This window comes from Ciconia boyciana, chromosome 8 (assembly GCF_034638445.1).
Source record: "Ciconia boyciana chromosome 8, ASM3463844v1, whole genome shotgun sequence".
Classification (NCBI taxonomy): Eukaryota; Metazoa; Chordata; class Aves; order Ciconiiformes; family Ciconiidae; genus Ciconia; species Ciconia boyciana.
Window position 1 is genome coordinate 50,160,609 of NC_132941.1, and position 22,758 is coordinate 50,183,366.

Sequence of the window (22,758 nt, forward strand, 5' to 3'; positions counted from 1 at the left end):
TTTCTCACATGTTTTTGTTTAATTCTTACTGTTCATTTGTCCACACAGAAATAAAACATTATCACAATTGGATCTGGCAACCATACTGCCACTCTTGTCAGAAAAAGCAAGGATTTAATGGATATGAAGACTGAATTACCATTTCAGTCTTTAGGGGGCTCTCTTTAGGTCAAAACTCGAGCATTTTAGTGACAGTGTTGGGAAGTGTGTACTCTCTAGGAGCTTGCCCGTGGGCTTTGTCTACTCCTTACATATGCAAATGATTTCACTTTCTAGGATTTCAGTTGTGACAAACATCTCTGCAGTTAAAATGCAACCACATAAAACTTAAATTTCTTTCAACTTCTAGCACAGATAATTATAGGCAAACAGAATGTCTTTCAAGTCATTATAATCTGAGAAAATTATGGGAGACTGGAAAAATTATGCTACATTTTCCTGATTTAAAAAAAGAGACCAATTTAGTTCAGATGTTTAAGACAGGTCACTAATGATGGATAATGCATCAGTGACTCATTAAAAAAAAAATCAGCCTTTTTTAGCAAATGTAGACTCATCACTAAACTCTGGTGATAACATCATTCTCAGTAAGAAAAATCAGTGAACAAGAATATCTACCCAATTTTGCTTCTAAATGATGCAGACTAAAACAAATTCTCTGTAATACATTCTTCTGTCTATATGGAGAGGCAAATAAAACAACCTGTGTATTAAAACTTTCATTGTGTCTTCTGACTTATAAAACTATGGAAGAAAAGTCAGCTAGTACTGGAGCTTGTATTTTAATTTCTCAATCAGATTCACCAGGAAGAGATTAGGATAATAAATTCTGCTATATATGTGATCATATTGTCCGGACTCTTCCTTTGGTATGACTGCTACCTAATGAGCTTCTGGCAGTTCAACAAAGCAGATTATTTTCTGTTACAAGGGGTGGGGTTTTTTGTTTGTTTTTGAAAATGCTGTCCAACAGCTCAAAATTCACAAAATAATCACAAACAAGGAAGATGACTTATGGCTAGTGGAATATAGGGTAAGAAAGAGGGAGCTTGGGAGGAGATTCACCAGTCCCTCCATAATACTTTGAGCTAACAGCAAGAACAGACCAAGAAAAAGACAAGGAGTAAGAATTCCTGCTAATTCTGCAGAGTTAGAGAAGTATGGAAAGAAGTTGCCTCTTAAAGGAAGCTATTCTATTGTGTGGTTTGTGACCAGTAAGAGGATTAAGAAGACAGAAAACAAAATTAAAGTATTGGAAGACTCACCCCAGTGATGGCCTGAGAAGTATTACAAGGGTGGCACATGAGCCCAAATGGGTTCACCATCAAGAAAGATTATCTATACCGTTCTGGAAGACATTAAACATCAAAATGAAAGTACCCAACTGTTTATTTCAAGACAGGTGAAAAATTTGACCGGTTAGTAAGTAGGACAGATAATACTGAAATTCAAACACAGAAAGAAGAGAATGGCCTGAAACTAACCGCTAAAGAGTATCCATGACTTTTCAAAAAAAACCAACAAAACAACAATCAACAACCACCAACCAAAACCCCAAGCCCTGCAAGCAAGACTAAAATTATATTAACAAAAGCTGAAATGCAGAAAATCCAAGTTAGGATAAACTTTTATTCTTGAATTTTTCTGTCGGCCAAATGCAGATGATCCAAAAGATCTAGAGCGGCCCTTCACTATTCTCTGTTTTGGTTTTTTGGGTTTGTTTGTTTGTAGTTCTGTTTAAAAAAAAAAAAAAAGAATTTACCATTAAGGTCATGTGTACTGAAAAGGAATGCAACAGCACTAGTGAGGTCCCTTGGATTCAGTTTTGGCACCACAGGGTACAAAACTCCAGGATTTAATTTAAATCCCTGGAAGAGACTTTTCACCGAGAATCTCTCTCACACACACACATATATATATGCATTCTATACATTCTATAACAAAATCTAAATCATTCTACAAATGAAATTTTTTCACTGCTTTCCCCTGTTTAGTATGACTGTAGGTAGACAAACACTTTATTCAGTTTTGAGTCCCTACGTCCCTCATCATCACTAGTAACCTCTACAAGTCTGTCTCTCCTAGAAGGAGACTAAATTATATCTCCCCCCCCCCCCCACTTGCCTGACAAGTAAACACATGCTGCCATAAGATGCTAACTGAGAAAAAAATTGCATGGGCATTGAAGCGTTTAGAAAAAATGGTCTCCAAAATTTATAAATCACTTGTGGTACTTTCAGACTTTCACATCAAATAGATTTTGGTAAAAGGGATTAATTATTTTTTCTTTTCTCAATGACTTTTAAGACAGAAGTTTGAATTTTACTATATTAAGACAGATAAGTAACTGCTGGTTCCTTCTTCTCTTATCCCAGTATGTTTCTCAACTTCTTTATATATTATGGTAAACCATGAAGCATTAAAAAGTGAATTCATTTCAAGCTTTCAAAACACCTGGAACTAATCTAAACACGTGGAAGAAAGAACAGCAGTAAAATTTCCTGCTCTATGAGATTGCTAGCTGCTCACCATGTAAAAGTAGGTAGGGCATACTATAATTTGTATTAAGTAAATATTTTACATCAAACCTATGCCAACTACAACAGTAAGGAAATTATTTACATAAAACTTAAGATAAATTCTAATGCTTTTTTTCTGTGAACAGACTTCAATTTTATTTGCATATCAATTACCCACCCCTTTCAAAACTAACACTTTCAATGCATCATTATAGGCTAACTACTGCAAGCATATTTTAATATTTTCAACTCATATTTTCTGTTAGTGCAAACTAATTTTCTGTAAGTAGTCTTGAAAACAGCCATCTGACATCAGACAGGCCTAAACCATGATTGATGATTTATGATTTCACAATAACAGGCCTGCTTACACCTGAGTCCATTGATTCTTAATATGAAAAGGAAAGTAGATATTTCTAGAGACAACAGGCAGCGATAAATATCTCACTTCCAATAAAACTGTGGGTATCTAAACCTTGGATTTATTTCTCTGATAACAGTTAGTAATATTGAGGTTTTAAGAGAGGTTATATTTTACTTTATAACATGATTTTGTCCATCACTTGGCCTTACTGATACTAAATCTCTTTGCTCCTGATAAGGTCAGCATAGAATGCATCAGCCACAACAAGTAAATAATTATTTATTACAGCCTCTCCACCTGAATTTGATCTAGTGAACATTTCAGAAAAAGAAGAAAAAGTCAGACCACTTCTAACAAGATTAATGACACAACAGACCTCTATTTTCTCTAACCTGCAGTGGTAAGAAAAGCAGAAAGCACCAGCAGAGAGTTACTGCTTGCTCTTCATGCTAATGTCAACAATGCAAACAAACCAAGAGCAGGCACTAGTGGGCACACCTTCCTTTATCACAGTCCTTTCAAGAAAAGGATTTGTGGTTTATACTGTTGGTAATACATGACATTTTTCTGCACACATTACTACATTACCAGTAATCAGGAAAATAAAAGGTTTAATATTTCTCTTTGGCTGACTCACATGGATATCTAACAATGGAAAATTATTAGCCTGATATGAACTAACCTTTGTCAAAGAAAAGCGGAAAAATATGCAAGTGCTGATTAATATCATTTACCACAACTCTATTGAATTGTTGCAAATAATCAGAGACCAAAGAACCTATAGAAGGACTAGTAAATTACAAAATAACAAGAAGAAAGCTATTCTATTTTTTAAATATATGACTGTGGGAGATCTGACTGGCAGAATGACTGGACAGATGTTTTTCAATAGCTGTACAGCATGTGAATCCTTGTACTCTGTTGGTCAGTTCTTGTTAGCGCCTCTGGAGGGCTTTTACGATTATTGTCTAGTAAACTATGCACAGTAAATGCACTGTGAATGTGGACATCTTTTATCCTATTTCATTACAATAACACATTTATTTTGATTTATTTGTATATTTAGGACTGAAGCATGTTGTTATTAAAAAACTGAAATATAATGAGTAAAGTTTTATTCAGCTTCTCTTAACTTATGTTAGTGGTAGTAGTTGTAATTAGGTATTTATAAAACTTAATGGAGCAGTTGCTGAGCTATTTTTACAGGGTTTATATTGCACTTGTTTAAATAATACAAAAACTTTGCTGAGTAAAAAGAATCTATAGCATTTCAACAAGAAAATAACTTCTGGCTCAATGTGTACTATGTATCAATTGTCCAATTATCAACTATGTATCAATTGTCCAGTGTATAATTGTCCAATTATCTAATCTAGTTGTTTTCTAATTATCTATCTAGTTGTTATTGAGATGGTTTCCAGGGAGTCTGTCTAATGATTATTTATTGAATTTATTTAATTTGAAGGAAAATAATTAGTGCTTTCACAACAAAACCACCAGTGATGCAAAAGTAAACAGGTGAATACTAAACAGATGAAGTGAAGGCTGCCTGGTTAATGTTGTACATAACATAGGTGTAACATTTTGGCTGGTTTTCCAAGTTTGCTGCAAAGATTTCAATGCAAGCTAAAAAATTGACTTTACCTGTGAAGTTTGAAAGTCTTATCTACACATCGTTATCTTGGTTAAACTGTTGGAATATCATGGAAAAAAGAAAATGAATAGAGCTTCCCCAAAAAGGAACTGAGGAAAGATGTAAAGGGTAAAATTTACAATAATTTTCATTGATCATTAGAATTTTGATCTCTGTCAAAATTCATACTGCTTTTTTTTTTTTCCAAACATGAAAGCTTAAGTCAATTGCACATAATTTAATGTTATTAACTGTATTTAATTTTTTAATTCCTTCATTACTGAAATATAATTTGCATTATGGATCCTACCTCTCAAATTCTCCCCAAACATCTGGAAATACTACTTTCTATCCATTGAAGTCTTTCCCGTGAAGTCCTGGTAAGGTGTATTACTGGTATACAGCAACAATGACAATTTCCCCTTTTTCCCCCGTTATACTAGACATGCATGATTTCTCATAATACTGAGGCCACATGTCCATCTTTATATAAAATTACTGGAACAGTATCAGTAGGTTAAACTCTTAACTATTTTGCTAGAAGGAGATTGTACCATGTCTCTCTCTCAGACTTCTTTAATCAGAACGACATCCTATTTCCCTGAAAACTTTGAGAATCCTTGCTCTTCATTAGAAGCCAGATTTTAACCTGAAACTGTATTTTAAGAAGCCTTGTTAAACTATGCTTAATTTTTTGACAGAGCATTATTTGATAACCTAGGCAGCTAATAAAATCCTCCTCCCTTTTTCACAATGATGCATGTTACTTGTCAAAAAAATTAAGTTGCACCTCCATTACTCCAAGCTTACCATATATTTACCAGACGTAAAAATGGACTCATCCTCTTGAAGCAAGAATTTTCCCTTGTGTTCTCCAAGCAGCAGTAGTTTTTATCTCAGCGTCAATCTGTTTTCAAAGTACTTGGCAAAAACAGTTAACACGTACACCTTTAATCTATTTTACATGCATTATCCAGTGCATGTACAATTTTAAAAGCATACATACAATGCTGAGTAGAATGCTGATAAAGATATTGCTGTGTTCAGAGGTAATTTGATTATTTTTCTCAAAGTTACAGGTCATTTCTTGTAATACCAGACCTCTACGCTTTCAACATTTTAATAACTTTGTCAATGTTATGCTGAACTTTGTCAATATCTTATACTGGGCTGCGAAAAGGAACTCATGACAAGATTTGGTCCCTAACAAAGTGAATTAGGTTTTCATTGTATTAAAAAAAAAAATAATAGTATCAATACTAAGTATAATGCAGGCTTCTCTAGTTCCTGTCTTGAAAACTGAGATCAGAATCACGAGAGAATGCAACATAGCCTGCCACCTGAGAAACCTTTGCTGACTTCTTTGAAGTCAAAGAAAAACGTGGAAGTGTTTGGACAATAAATTTGTGCAAACACTTCCCCCAAAACCTGTTTGCTAATAGTTTAATCAAGGAGGTGCATAAGCTGTCATTATTATTGCTGTGACAAATGTAATTTGGAATCTTTGTAAGAAATCTTATCTAAAGTGAGGGATGTAAGCATCCTGATCAACAGTTAAAAAGGTTTAAAATTTTAGGTACGTCTAGATAAAGATACACAGAGAGAAGTCATGTCCATCAGTTATCATCGTTAACTAAGTTTTTCTGAGTTACTCTGTACTGAAGAGTGGTTGCAAAGAGCAGTGAGTATATGAAACCACTGTGTTTAAGTACCAAAACTTTCAGCTTCAGTAAATGTGGGGTTAGCTGTGACACTTGGAGTCTAAGACAGGTGCTCTAAATTGCTTTTTAGAGGGACCTACCTGTTCTCAGCTATTTTATTTGGGGAGCTCAGGGAAATGGTTAGATGACATGAGGAGTCCTCTGCAGAGATTTACACAGAGGCAACTGTGTATTACCTTCTTGCTGCTGCTACCATGCCTTGTCAAGGTAAGTGCATCTGCTCAGTTAAGATGAGTCTTCATGTTCACAAATGCTTTTCCAGCAATGAGATAGTTTTATTTTTATTGTGGACTAAGCAAACACTCAATACAAGAAAAAAAGCCAAACTGCCTTTTTTTTTTTCTTCCCCCAGCAAACAGACATCTTTTTAATTTACCAAATACAACCATGACATACAGTCTGCCTACTATTTTGTATAGTATTATATTTGTATTATATTTTGCTCAGAGAATCATGGGAAGAATATGCAAACAATTAAAACTTATTGAAAAAAATTTAGCAAGAGTTTTTACATTTACCATGTCTAAAATTCCTGCTGGAATTTTTTTAGAGTTTAATTGAAAAATCCCATGTTCAAAACAAATTTAACTGTGGGCAATCACAAATATCAATTTTTATAGTTACTGAAAATATAATTCTTTTACCAAACTTTCAGTTTATATTACAAAAAAATATTAGAAAAACCCTATAACATAGACCTTTCAAATACTTCTCTGCCTAAGGGAGCCACACAACACTTGATAGATGACATTCTGTCTTTATATAATAATAAACCACCAATTTCTTGAAAACTTCTGCACTGCAAAAATTGAAATGTATTCAGCCCTTACCAGGACCACCTTTATCATGAGGTTTTCTGCCTATTATAGAATGGCAGTCACCTTATCTGCAGAGCAGAAGCATCACAAGCAGCTGAAGGGCAAGATGTGCCTGACAGCTTCTTTTGCCAAGAGAAGAGAAAGAAAAAAATTCAAAACTAGCCCTAAAGAGCTAAAGATTAGTTTAAGTGATAAGCAGTGCATTAGTACATTATTGGAAAAAGAAACAAATTACCTGATTAGTTTCTAATGCATTGCCTTCCTCTAGAGAAAACAGAATCAATAGAAAAAGAAATCCTTAAAAAAAGGACATAATAAACATCACAGTAAAGAGAAATAAAAATGTCATAGAAGAGATTGAAAAAGTAGTGAAAGAGAAATGAGTGAAAACAGTTCTGATAATTTAATTTGTAGTGATTATTCTAGATTTGCTCAATCAATAAGCAAATTCCTCGTGGCCAAGGCTTTAGAAGGTCTGATTTAAGTTCTAAGGAATTCTTAGGCAAGGATAAAAAAAATAGCAATAGATTATTTTTTAAAAAGACTAATTTTTCAAAACATTGTAAGGAGTACTGTTTAAAAAGAAAGAGGATGGCATCGTGACTTGATGTGAGAGCACACGGATTTCATAGAGTAGCTGGTCTTAGAACAAATTGTAACTCCTTCATACAAGATTCTTCTCTTATTTGTGTGTACCTAATGCTCTGGGAAGCCAATTGGGAAAGATGGCCTGTCCATCCTGTGGCAATAATCACTGAAGCAGGATTTACTACTGTAATGCTCCTGTACTTTGCCATGGATTGGATAACAGGTACAGATCTGATGGATTCACTACTCTAGCTCTCTTCCTACTCTACAAGTCTCACAACCTGTAGGAATACAACAAATTCCAACAAGTTTGTCTGAATACAGTTAGATATGATGAACCTGAAAATGCAGACACTTCTTTCAAACAGTATGAGATTTATGCCTCTTTATAAAACATAGCCACATAGCCAGCAAAGCTTTCTGTGATTAGGCAGGAAGGAGCAGGATTTACTCCAACAAATAGTAGTCCGACTGAATCAGCTCTAAGCATTTATCTTGCTGCTTAAGGGTTATAAGGTGCTTGTACTACAAAATAAGTACTTAGGAGCCAATACCATAGGAAAATATAAACAGATATAAGATGACAAAAGCAGCTGGATATCTTGACACACACTGTCAGGAGCTTTATGAAAATTTTATGTACCTGAGGCTCCTCACTGATAAGTTTTCCTTCATTCAGCTCTGTATACTTATGTGCTTGTTTACTCTACAGAGATAAAATTTGAGGAATTAATATGTATTTTTATTAAATTTTATGCTGTGCTCTGCCTGGGTTGGCTGCATGACCCTGTTATGTGACATAACTCCAGTAAATTTATACTTACTGCATTTTCATTTTATTGCTGTTTATAGATCATTAAAAAAATACCTGAATAATTTCTTCTATTCTTTCTTTTTTTTTTATTTTAAATTTCTTTTTGTTTAAGGGTGCAAGGGACTGTAAGATAATTACTAAGAAAGCTACTATTATGTAACAGTATGAAACTGTTGATAAAGGCATCTCAAAGATGTTATGGTCAAGTAAATCACCCTGAGCATGCATTTAGACTCTGAAACCTTCCCAGCTATTTCTGAACATTGCAGTTTGCAAATGTCCATTTCAGCTGTAACATAGCTTTTAGAGCTATAGTGATGCCATGTGATAAGAAGTGTACAGCATTTTTCAGTATGTAGTTCCACAGTTAAAATGATCTACCTTATTTCTTATTGGGATAATGAGAGATCAGTCAGTCCTCCTGCATGGCTTAACAGAAGAAAACACTCAACCACAATGCAATAACAAGGTGAAAAAGAGAAAAAGGGAGAGGAAAAATATCTGTGTTTTCAAGACTGATTAAGCAAACAAAGACAAAGTCGTTTTACATGACAGAAGTATTATAGAATGAGCCTCTTACACTCCACAGGAAAATTGTTGGGAAAATCTGGAGAGTGCGCATGTGTTGAGAATGCAAGGGATGATCAAGAAAAGCTAGAACAAGTTATTAAAAGTCTTAATTTAATGTAAATGAATAAACTGTACTTTTCTGTTGATACTTTCCTTCATAACTAAGTGGCCTTAATTCAATTTAGCTGAATTCATTTCCAAATTAATTCAATTCAGCTGAACTGAATTAAAGGTACTTTGATTCTGGATAACAGTGCCTACTTAGGGTTTCACTTAAACACTTTCAAAATTCATTCAGGTTAATTTTCCCCAGTGTCTGCATGTAGGCAAAACCCTTAAATTGAGTACAAAGGGAAATGAAGAAATGATGCATGGAGTGCCACTAGAAACTGTTATGTCTAAAATAATCTCTTCAGCAACTCAGAACTTATTAAGGTTTAATGCATTTTTTATGTATTATTTCGATTTTGATGCATTATTTCAATATATACATATTGAAACCTACAGAGGAGACAGGCTTGTGCTCTCTCAAGCCCTTTCAACCGTTAAGTAAAATGGAGTTGGTACCATTATTTCTTCTTTGCAAATTAGCGTGGTATGCTTTCACAACAGCACAAGAGAATGTACTAGCAAAGCTAATGACACAACATGAGAGAGTTCTCAAGAGTTCTAGCGCTAGAAAAGTTTTCCTACACTTTTTTCTTCTTCATAGTTGTGTGAAGACATCACCATAGCTGTATGTGAAATCTGCAGCCTGTTCCCTTCTTGCACTGATGATGTTTAATTTAGTGTCCTAAAGTTGTGAACCTCACTCCAGTACTTGTTCACTGAGCTGAATAAACATCTCCTCCCTGACTCTTCGGGTTATATAACAACGTCACAGGACACATCTGCACATTTTGCCTACAGAAGGTATATTCATTTTTTGATTCTCCTACACATAGACCAGTTGCAGAAGACCCATTTAATTTTAAAGGAAATTTATTCTCAGATCCTAATAATTATTAAAGACTTCCATTATTTGGACTGAAATATGAGGCCAACCCATTTTACTGTTGTACCACTTTCAAGGATACTGCGAAATCAGCAAATACATGGTAGCCCGTATCAACTGCATACATCTTCCTGAAGAACGGAAGGCATATTGGAAAGAAAATCATCATCTAGATTCCTTACTCTTCCTAGTGGTAACAGTGTTTTAGAAGAAGCAGGATTGCCAAGGCATGTCTGCTACATAAGTAACTACTGCTAGCATAAGCCTGAACAAATGTATTACCGTCTATCAAGGATGAGCAGATAATTAGGAGAAGCAACTGGTTACCAGCTCATGCTTATAATGTCTCAATACTTACTAAATTATCTTACTTTCACTGATGATTTGACATATATTAAAGCATCCCTGAGCCTAATGCTAAGAGAAAAAGATAACCTTTTAGAGGTTTTAAAATGAAGATATAAAATAGCGCCCTAGTCACTTTATGTTTGCTTTTTTTTTTTTTAAGTGATAACAAACTGGGTAAGATATTTCCAGGAATTCACAGATCATTAGCCAAACTAAATACAAACTCCTTTTTCAGTGCAGTGATTCCATTGGATTTATACAATAGTAAATCAGGCCCATATAGTACAGCAGTAGGTTTTCTGAGCATTTATTGCAGATAGCTATCAATAGATTTTAACATTCACTGCTAGTTTTCAATTATGTCTAGAGTGATGTTCCACACTTTAATGAATCCCCAAGAAACAAAACACTGAGAACCACTGTAGCAAAAGATACCCAGTGAGTTTGATCACCTTTGAGAGTTCCTTCCTTAAAGAAACTCTAGCAATTGCACTGTGGAGGAAAACTTAATGCTGAAGCTGGATTCTGCCGTTTGATTTGCTTTGTTATTTGACAGAATTAAGCTAAACTCTAAGGGTAGGATGCACTTTATTTCAAAGACACTACATACATTCTGACATATACTCCTGTTAGACATTTACTTACTACAGACTTCACTTAAACCAGACCTGAAACTTCTGAAAAGGAAGGATCAAAATATAGATGCCAAATCAATCAAGTACACTGAAAGCCCACAGAGACTGAAAACCATTGTTCTGGTGAACAGGAGCTGTTAATAAAATAGTTTGGAATGCATATGTAATCCTATTTCGTGTGGAAATTAAGAATGTACACATTTAAATGATCAGTACTACTTAAATACCATATTTGATGTTCTGTGGCATTTCTGTAGATGACTGCTATCATCAGAAGTGCAGTGATAAAGGCTGAAGAAACACAACATAGCTGTAAATAACTCTTCAGTTCAATGAGTCTGATAATTATATGCAACTTTGATAGACTATATTTAGTAAGAGTTTCAAATCTGTTAGACATTTTACACAGTACTGATCAAAGTGAGCTTATGAAATACAGGAGGCTTTCTGTAATATAATGTCACAGAAGTGTGTTGTTTGTTTGTCTTTTTAAAGTGTCAAGTTGTAAGCTTACTCTTTTTCTTTCAGAGTAGCAGCATATGCTGGTCAGTGAAGCATACACTACACAGCTGTTACATCTACTGTATGACCTGTACATATTGAATTAGCCATTGTGTTTTTCAATTCTGGTTCATCAGACTTTTGGTCTGAGGGGCTTTAATCTAAATTTAACATTGAATTGTATTATTTTGCTATCTTGTCTATCCATAATTCATAGCCTCCAGCCTGTTTTGATCTAAAACAATTGGCCAACTTTTTTTTTCTTTTAAACAGTAACACAGGATGTATGAAAAAATTCAGTACAAGGATTAATGGCAGAAAACCTTCAGGACTGCAGTTTGCTAGTGTATGAATACATATTTGCATGCACACAGAGAGGATGTTAACAGATGTGGGCTTTTTCACAATCATCATCACTCCTGTTCTCAGGTTTTTGCATTTGCATTCATGGTACATTAAGAGAACTATTTCTACTTCTAAGAACATATATAATATAATTTAATGAATAAATAAAAACAAGTGTGGTAGTGTAAGATCTTAAGACTGTAATCCATTAAGACGTCCCAAAACCTCAGATCATTTTTTTTCCAAAGAAGGAACCAATTTCCTGTGTTGACAATCTTCTGGGTACAGTCTGTTGTTGAGGAAATCCATAAGGCATACAAAGGTGGATATAAAAGAGAAGTGCCACTGCTTTTCCTTTTCTCTATATATTTTTCTCCCAAAGCACCCAGCCTATGAGACTACTACTAGAGGCAGGAAACAAGGCTAAATTGAGCTTTGGACTGACCCTTGGTGGCTCTGCTTATATCCCTAAATTCAACACTTTTCACTAACATTTGAAAGAACGTTAGATTCAAGTTTCTTACTGAAGTACTGAATCTTTCTAGCTATCATAAGTACAACTGTAACTTCTGATTAGTGTTTTTTAAAATCACTTTTTAGTAACTCACTGATACCAAAGAAGAAACTGCTACAAGGCCTGGATGAAGAGTCATTTAAAACCATTTATTTTTCTCAAGTTCATTAAGGAAATCTAATTGTCTGTATTTCATCATGAAGTTCTCTCAGAAACAAAGCAAAGCTGCATATGAGTTTCATTCCCTAAAAAAAGATAGTGAAGCAAATTAACTTCACTTAGAATGACTGTCTGTCTATAAAGTCATACAATGAATATCTATTTAGAATTCATTTCTCTGTAAAACAGAGCATAAGTGCTTCATTAAATACTAATCTGGTATTAAAACCAGTAAGTTCCTTCATTGATGATTTGGAAACTCAATTAACACCTGTAAGTTCCTTCACTGACAGTTTGGGAGTACAATAACAATAATTTAGAATAATGAATTAATTCTTATGTAGATCTACGGAATTTTGAAGATGTGATTTTTATAACCCACAGTCAGGAAGTTATGCTATGGTCACATCTGTACTTTCAGGTCTGTATGTACTGTGCTAAATAACAGTTCAACTAATTTACAACCTTTCCTTTATATATTTAATATATATTATGCCAACCATATATAAATCAATAATGCAGGAAGAGTTCCCAGTATGAACATTAATCAGCATATCAACATTCATTTAGTTAAAAATCAATTTCTCATTGAGATGGGCTCAAGAAATACTGTGCATATCTTTGAGATGCCCACTGGGACAGTAGTCGTGCACTCTTACATCCCATTTTAAAAGTGTAACACATGACATTCAGTCTAAAACAGCAGACAAGAATGAAGAATTACAGTCTCAGTCAACTCTCCTAATAACACAAGTCTTGTCATAAAGTTTTGTTTGTTTTTTTTAAAAAAACCAAATAAACAACTCTGTCCTTCTCCCCCATCACCAAATCTCTCCTTCTTCCAACACCCTCCAACAATATATGTTTTAACAGAGCAGAGAATGATCTCATGAGGACTGTAAACTCAGCAAACTCATTCTACTAAGTTAATTATTTTTCCCCTCTCCTTCCCTCACTCTTTTCTATTTCATTTTCCCTCCATCTTTATTTTTAGGAGACACTCCCAAAGTTCAGAAAATAGATCAAACTGAAATAGCTTATAGGGAACATAAACACATAATATTACTTGTCTGTGTGCACTATTCCTTCCAGAATAAGCGTTGCTAACCCCATACACACAGAAATCAGGACTCCAGTCCCCAAAATCATGAAACTTGCTTAAAAATTTTGTAATAAAGTTATTTATATACATGCAGGTGTATGTGCATGTGTGGTCATAGATGCACACGAGTTTACCATTCCTTTCATATAGTAGAGAATGCCAGAACTTTACCTTGATCTTTAAAACAATAAATGCAAAAAAAACCCCTCACATCATTATTTCATCTATGTATTTTTAGTGAATATCACTGCATTACATCAACAACTACTGCAAGAAAATTTTTTACTTCGCAGATTTTTATATATATTTTTAGATTGATGAGTCAGAATATGCTAAGTACTTCTGGATTCACCACAATACAGAACATCTTTAAAGTTCTACAAAGTGATAACAGTCAATGAAATAAGGAAACATGGAACCCTTTAACCCAAAAAAGAAACTTGACATATTTCTAATAGTATCTTCATGCTTTTTTTGGAAGTAACAAAAAAAAAAAAAAGGGGTGAATTTCTTCTCCCAGCTAAGCTCACCAAAACCACAGAAGCAGCACTCTGCCCAATTAAATAATTTCCTCATAAACAGCAAGGCAATATTGGCAGTAGTATTTTAAGACAAGTTTCACTTCCTGTGTCACAGAGACAGTTCTGAAGCATACTAGTCAACTCATTGGTATAGTAGTCTCTTCATAAGGCACTTCAAAAGAGGTATTCTACATAATTGCACCCCTGTCTACACTGTGCTTAAAATATAGAGGTAACATACCCAATTCCTGGACTGAAAATTTGCATTCCATTGCTGACTTCCACTATGTATTCAGTAACAACTATCTATCTGGCTCTCTCTCTATATATATAGCCTCTGGAAAACTCCCACAACATAAAAATTATAGTGTCCTAACTACCACATAGAAAATCACACAGATTAATTCCTCTACATCCACAAAACCAAAAACCACTCCAAAAATCTTTGATACATGACCTCATATACCGTTGTATTTCCCCTGAGCAGATCAGATCCTTAAGAGAAGCTCCAGTCAACACTATCACTTTTGTAAGGAAAAAGACTGTACCTTTCAGTGAGCACCTTTATGTCATGCACAGGGTTTGAACCCTCCAAAAGGAACCTCCTCACCTCTGTGCCATTGGCAATTTCCCCCTGATTATCATATACAGCTGGGGACTGAAAAGTCAGGAAACAGTTAAGAGTTTCTAGGAGAAGAACCCACATTCAGAAAAAAAATTCCAGCCGTATCACCTGCTAATCATCAAAGCAATCTATTTTAGTGAACTCTTTATCATCATCAAACTATTTGTGGTCCAACATAAGACAACAGGAATCAAACCAACCCAGAAAAAAAATAAATATGAAAAACTTTTAAACACACTTCTACAGTTACTAAAATTATCCATTTAGAAATTGGAAATGCCTTCTGTAACAGCAAAAATAGGTGACAATCAATTAGCTAAACAACCATGTAGTGAAAAGGGTTTTGAGAAACAAACTGTAATTATTTATTGGATGTTGAAGTATGTTCTGTTAGCTGGCATCAATCTTCCTCAGTGAAAATAAAATAGGCATTAGAAAGAAGAATTTAGAAAAGAGTAGTTCAAAATATTCAACATATACACAGTTCTATAAAAATGTAAAAAGTTGATTATTAGCATAGTAAGAAAATTACAGTTGGGGCATAATTCCTCAAATGTCAATGCAGAACTGGGTATTTCACTAGTATTCAATATTCTACTTGTTCATTATTACCTTTGTACCATTAAGTTAACTTAAAATATGTTCTAACAACTAATGTACTGTGTTATTAACTGTTACAGTGTCAAGGTATTTTTCTTATGAGATTTATCTTAATTAGTGTACAAACTATTATTTAACAGCAGAATGCACATGAAGGAGTCTAACAGCTTATAACAAGGAAACTAATCTTACAACGCCCTTTGGGAAATCCCAAAGAGAACTTTTCTATAACAAGAGCAATAGTGCAGAAAATCAGAAGAAAACAGTCTTTTACCCAACCATTGTGGATGAGAGAGTGACAGCGTATCTCTCAGATATATATTGACAGCATACATAAAATCAATATGATTCATGTATGTCCAGGAACAGAAGCTTGTTTCACAAGAAAGCATATGTGAGTTGAAATAACAGAATTTTATATTAAATATAAGTTGGTAATTTTCACAGTCCTTTTGTCCTTGTATTTATTCTCTTCAAGCTACTCAGATTTCTTTTCACTTCTTCATATGTATACAAGTTAAAAGTCCAACCTGTACATATCATTAAAGGAGAACCAGTTAAATAACTTTCAGTTTTAAACATAATACATGTCTCCGAAAAAACAATACCATAAACAATGAAATTCAGAAAACACTTCCAGGTGGCTGATGTTATTTGCAGAATAAGCTTTTATCTGCTAAAAGAGAAGCAGCAAAGGGCATGATAAAAAAAGAGGGGACATGAGCTTTTAATTACACATTTTAAAGAACATAGGTTCTAAGCACCTATGAAACAGAAAAAAAGTGATATAATAAATTTTTCCTACTTTCAAAAAACATAATGTATATTAATTTTTATATGTTAAAATATATGTTAAACAAATATAATAGTTGTACACACCCTTCTGTATACCTAACATAATTGCCATTTGTCACACATGCATGAATAGTATTTTGGCACTGTTTCATTTTCTCAACATTTAGAAATATCTGCAAGAGCAGAATAGCCATCCACATTATAAAAGACCACAGAAGCATGTGCAGAGAAAAGAAGGTATATTGAACATAGAATACCAAACTACAAATGTTGAAGATGTCATAGTAGGCATAAATATATAAAGAAATTGTTTGAGAAGGAATAGTAGTAAGAGGTATAAATATACAAATATGTGATTTGAGCATTCTGGAAGAAGAAAGAGAGGGGCAGTTTGTCTTGTCTGTTTTTGGTTTTGAAATTAAACTCATCTAATCAACTGAATGAGAGACATTTCAGCTTTTTCCATAGCTAGTACTCACTGTACAATCTAAACACACCTGCAAGCAAATTAATGCCTGCACAGAAAATACTAGTTTATCTATCATATTGCTGTAATTGAAAATAAGTGGAAATTCTTCCAAGATATTTTCTTAGTACTATATGCTTTTACTTAGTTTAAATTTTATTTTCAAACAAGGACTCAATGGCTGTAATAAGAAAGATACCAACAGCTACTTTTCTATACCTCCTAGATATTATGTCTAAGAATGAAGAAGAGTATAAAAAAATTATTTTTAAATGTAAAAAATATAATGAATGTGATTATTCAGAATATTGAATAAACGGATACTGTATGTCTGGATAGATTCTAAATCACAATAAAAACCACTATAGGATAAAATTTAAAATTATATTTTAAAGATAAAAAAACATGTAGAATAAATATACAGGGAGGGAGCAGGTAAAATATAATAAACTTCAGAATCCCTACATCACATAAGATATCCGTTTGTGACAGTACCAACAACCTACCCATGGAGAAAGAAGAAACAGACCTAGAATGGTTACTGTAAAATCAATATACAGAAGTTACACCCAAGCAAACTTTCCCATAAGTTCCCAGAGCAAATTCTCAAATTAATATCAATATCCAATACAAGAAGAGCAAAATGCTTTGGGCGCTAAGACACACAAAGAAAAGAATAGGGAAAAGAGAAAAATGGGAAAACCAGACAGTTCCCAAAGGAAAAGGAACAGGGCAAATTCTGATGTGTAACATGAAATGTCTTGATCTGGATGTTTAATCATGATATACTTTACAATACTTGGAGGAAAAATATTTTGAAATCAAAATAAGCTATGATATTATGCATTCCAACATTGAGCCAAGTGTCTCACTGTAATATGCCATACATATAAAACAGAACTAACTTTTGTTTGGCAGTGTCCTGCTTCACTTGGCAGTGTTTTCTTTATTGCATGTTTTCTGCAGTTGTAAAAACTAGATTCAGAAAAAAGAAAATTATAATCTTGTAGTAATCTGTATGATACAGACATACTCAAAGTTCATCATATTTGATGAGGAAAGTGCTGTAATACTCTCTAAGAAGCAATGTAAGCTGGGAAATTAGAGGAAATCATGATGGAAATGATGATGCCAACATAATTCATGCTGCATTTATGACGCCTATCAACTTACTAGTTATTACACTCTAGAAAAAAAATACAAAATTACCCTAATGATATACTGTGGCACACTGTAGTATAGCAGTATTTTGTCGGGTATGTTGGCTCGTATTTTGTTAATATGGTGTATGTGGTTATGGAACATTTCAATATGAATCTTCTCAACAGGAGACTGAAAAACATTTGTGCCATTTTTTAATGTAGAAGTGAATGAAAGAAGATCTGGACTGGGAAACATTTAGTCTGATAGACTTGACCAGAAAAATTAATCCAAAGTAGCCATCTTCTGTGCAAGCTGCAGGAAGTATTTTCATTTTGTATTACATTTTAATTGAGTTCACAAATTCTAGATATTACTTTGAGTTCTAAATTTCCTTAACTGATCTTATTGCCTTGAAAAATTCTGTATACATGCATCCTGAAAATGGAAAAATGTATCTTAAATGGGTAAGCAACTCAATGAAATTAGTAACAATAAGCCCATGCTTCAATGAAAGTACTTTCCATAACCAGGTTCACAGGTGATTAGAACATACATACCATTACAAATTGCCAGTACAAGAGGAAGGTTCCTGTTAATGAAAACATATGATCTAAAGAGCTAGAAGAGAAGTTTTTAAATGCTTTTGTTTCACTGAAAGAGGACAAGGTATTGTTCAAATCTTAGTCAAAACTAATTGTTTTTGCAGAAGTACCGTAGGAAAACATTTTGGAACCTATAGCTGGCTAACTGCATGTCTTACACTCTGGCTTTGACACTTCCAGTGTAAATTGTAATTATTATTTCCATAAGAATTCACTTTTCCATTAATGAGAAAGTTAATTATTGCACACTCTACTAAGCAGCTTCCCAATTGATATAATTAATTATCTATAGAGATCCTGAACATTTCACATATAGTGGATTGCAGGAAAGGCACTTTCATTATAAGACCTATTTTCTGCACCTTCAAAATTTCCCCTTCACAATTCCTCTTTGGGTTTTTAATTCTGTGCTTTATCCTACTCCAAATGCCTTGTCACTTGTTGGTGGAAACCTTTGCGTTAAGTTCTTTTCTGCACTCTTGTTAACTTCTACATATGTATTTACTATTATTTATACATTATTTGGATGGTCTGACATTCAAAATTTATTTTATGCAAGAAAAAACCTTTTCTTACATGCGGATTGTATATTTTCCAGTAAGTATCTGAGACAAGAATATTTCTAAAATTGTATAATGTCTCAAAGTGGTATAAGGGTTTTGTCAAAGCACTTTAGAACTTTTTTTCGTGGTTAGCATGTCTAGTACCAATCATAGTACCAATTTAAGTTTTAACATTTTATCACACGGACATCACCTGTACTACAATCTGACAAATCAAAAGGTCAGTCTGGCTCAGAGCATATAAGAAATAAATAGAACTGAAAAGTTAAATGGAATGCATGGAGAATATTATGAGGAATTCAAATTTCAGAAGTCAGGGATTACATGTGAAAATATAGATAAATGAAATTTGAAACTTAACTTGCTAATTCATTTGTGTGTCAGAAGAATAATTAAAGAGAGGAAAAGACTTTTTATTTGACAAGTGTTTTCAATGAAGCTGAAACTGTAAATTATATTAATAAAATACTTTTCTTAAAGTCCAAGCATGAATACTGAATCTACAGTCCCCTATAAACTACATATTTGATTATGATAGTACAGGAGGTTTAAAAATTCATTTTATGTTGAAGTAATTTTAGTGAGTCAGAGAAAGGGTTAACCATATAACTGATTATCTTTGCACACTGGAGATAGTTTACAGGATCAGACTGGAAGAGAGATTAGGTTCAAAGTATGCTTCAGGTCTGATATCAAATGGGAATCAGACACTGCATTCATACTGAATGGCACTAAAATTTCATAAGCTATTCTCACATCGTCTGAGTTCAAATGTTACAGCAGCCTTCTTGATGTGTCATTATCCTGATATCCTTAGACCACAGCCAGGTCATGGGACAGAACTGTGCCTCGGGAGCATTCCTGTGACAGGATCTCAGTCTGGAGTCCCAGGCTGGGAAGATGCCCTTAAGCATACTTAAACAGAGATGAAAACAACCACTGTGTCAAAATACAAGCCACTGTATCAAAAACTAGGAAGATATATCTGAGACATTTTTTTCACCCAGTAGAGTCCAGTCAGGCAGCAAAAGCTCCCTACTAACAGCAGAAATGGGATTGAGGAGAAGGCGTCTGGGTCTAAATCCTACCAGAAGAAACTTTTGGTCTGCAATAGTGATAAATGATTCTTTTCAACCTTTCAGATTGGTTACTGGCTACAGAGTCAGAATTAGATTTAAAGATAAAAATTTGTGTATCGAACTGCAATAGTATTTCCCTTTAGGGTATTTGGAAACACTGCAAGATAGTCCATAAAAGACCTACCACATATTTGAACCATAAATGGATATAGGTATATTTTAAGTTATTTCCTGAACTCGTCTGAATGGTGGACCTCTTTCAGTGCCTTTTAAATTATTTAATTTTCTAAGTTTATTCTTTTTTAACTTTTTTTTTTTTACTTATTTATTTAAATTTTTAACATTTCTTCCCCTTTTGGGGGCTCTCTATCCCATATTAACCAGATCAGGTTAAATTATGTACAGACAACCACTGACTAGATTTGTATTCATTTCCTACCATTGCCAGGAAATATCACTACGGGTAAACTACAAAAGGTTTGATTGTATTATTAAGATAGTTTGTGATCATCTATTTCAGTCTTCTCCCATCAACTGCCCACAGATTGCTTCATGGGTATTCACTGTTTTAATTTATTAGTGCAATTGGTTAGCAACAGACAGATGGCATAAACAATTGTTTATGCCTAGTGAGCAGATGATTTACCATATTATACATTTGAAGAGGGCTACACTTTTTAGCACAAAAATATATAAACAGTCTCTTTTATTAAGCTTTTTAAGGACAACTTTTCACATTTTTATTAGAAGTAAATTAAATTTGTAATTAACATTTGTAGTTAGTGATTTTCATTAGATTTTCTTCTTCTTTATGATTAATCCTATGGTAAATAGAGGAAGATTCTAAGAATAATCTCAGCATCTAAGATGAAGTTCTAAAGAGTCAGACATAATAATGAGTATTACTTTAAAAGATAGTGACTAAACATTGGTAACTAAAACAAGCAACGTCCACCTCCATCACAAATTCTCTAGTTGCCTGAACTTTGCATGGCACAATCAAGTAGGTTTACTGTTTGCCTCCATTGAGCAAATATAGAAATAATTTTGCTAGTGGATGATGATAAAGAATCCCATTTTCTGTTAGCAGTTACAATTCTACAGATCATTATATTAAACAATGAAGAAATGCAACTCATTTCAGAATGAATTAAAGGAGTGCTTAGCCTAAAAGTTTCAGAGAACAACAATGAATGAAAACATCTTGCTTTTCAGGATTAGGTTAAAGGAATATATTCAGTCTGTTTATTCACATATTACATTTAAAACCTGAGTACACCTTAATGTTAAAACCCAAAGCCATGAAACGAACATTTAACTGAACCTATAATCTCCTGTATTGTGCTGTTATAATATTTACAAATTCATATACAGTGATAACTAGTGATCCACCTAATAAAGTAACTTCTGTCAGAATATATATATCACATACTTCAAAATTGCTTTGCATGGTAATAAGTTTACTTTCTTTCTCCTAGCTTCTTTCTTTGTGTAGTCAGTAGAGTTTCCCTTCTATATGTTGTATAAAGTCAGCTAGGTTCAAAATACATTAGGAAAGATTTTACTGAGATCTTTATATTGTGACATTCTGCCAACATTTTAGAAAGGGGTTTCAAATAAATATTCTACCTTACTTTGTGTATTTGGCACATGCATGCTGATAGGAGAAAGGAGAAATTTGTATTTATGGTAGAATTCTTTGTAACAGGAGAGAGACACAAGTGCTTGACCATCAAACTTTCAAGAGATTCATTTACTAGAAATGCTGGTACTCAGTTTCTGAAGGAATACAAAATATATTGGTAGAGCTGATAAATAAAACTTAACAATTCATGTAATCCCATGTATATTTCTATAATGATAATACTATTGCATACATTGCAGAGTGTTCCAGGGTTGCTTCTTGCAGAAATCTTGTAACTTTTAGATCTCTGACATTTGGTTTTCATCTTATGGATGTCAAACTCTTCTCTTTTCAGAGACAACTTTCTCTTTCCTATAGATAGACATGTTAACAGTGTCCACAGAAGAAATGAACTCTATTGCAGGAAACAAACTAAACCTATTCTTCCATTATTCAGATGATTCATTTTTACCAGAAGATCCTGAGAGCACAAACTACCCTATCACTGACTGCATAGTCCATACAGAAGATTAAAGTGCACTAAAGAGAAAATAACTTAAATCAAAATACTTTCAAAGTTCAATAAACTAGTAATATTGTCCAGAAAAGAATCATTTTGTCATAGTAAGTATTTCAAGAAACAAGCATATTAAACTGAGAATCAGCTGAAGGATAACAAAAATTCAACTCTGCAATACTTAAATTTAATAACATGCTCAACCAAATGCAAAATTCCATTTCCTGCTAGATCAAAATTTAATTGTTCCACTTCATTATTTGATAATAACAGTGCATTCTATTAAAAGGTTTATTTATTATTGTTTTTCTTCGGCTACTACTCAAAAACTCCAATGTAACACTCTCCCTCTGTATAAAGTTCGGAAGATAGAGAATGTAGTATTATTTAGTGGGAGGAAAGGTAATTTCCCTAAAAAAATACATTTTTGCAATGTAAAATCCCCTGAGAGCACCTCACTAAAATATTTCCAAATTAATTCAAAGAGATTGCTTACACATAGAAAAGTTTGCAGAACCGGACCCAGGGATAGAAAGAATAAGACATTTACTCATTTCTGTTCACATCCTGCATTCCAACAGTCTGCCTGATTACATTA

General features: G+C 33.6%; 1 protein-coding gene across 1 annotated transcript in view; it reads right to left on the bottom strand.

Annotated features, from left to right (window-relative positions):
* LOC140655747 (adhesion G protein-coupled receptor A3-like) overlaps positions 1-22,758 on the bottom strand; it is a 293,963-nt gene that overhangs the window by 104,194 nt on the left and 167,011 nt on the right. The window lies entirely within an intron of this gene.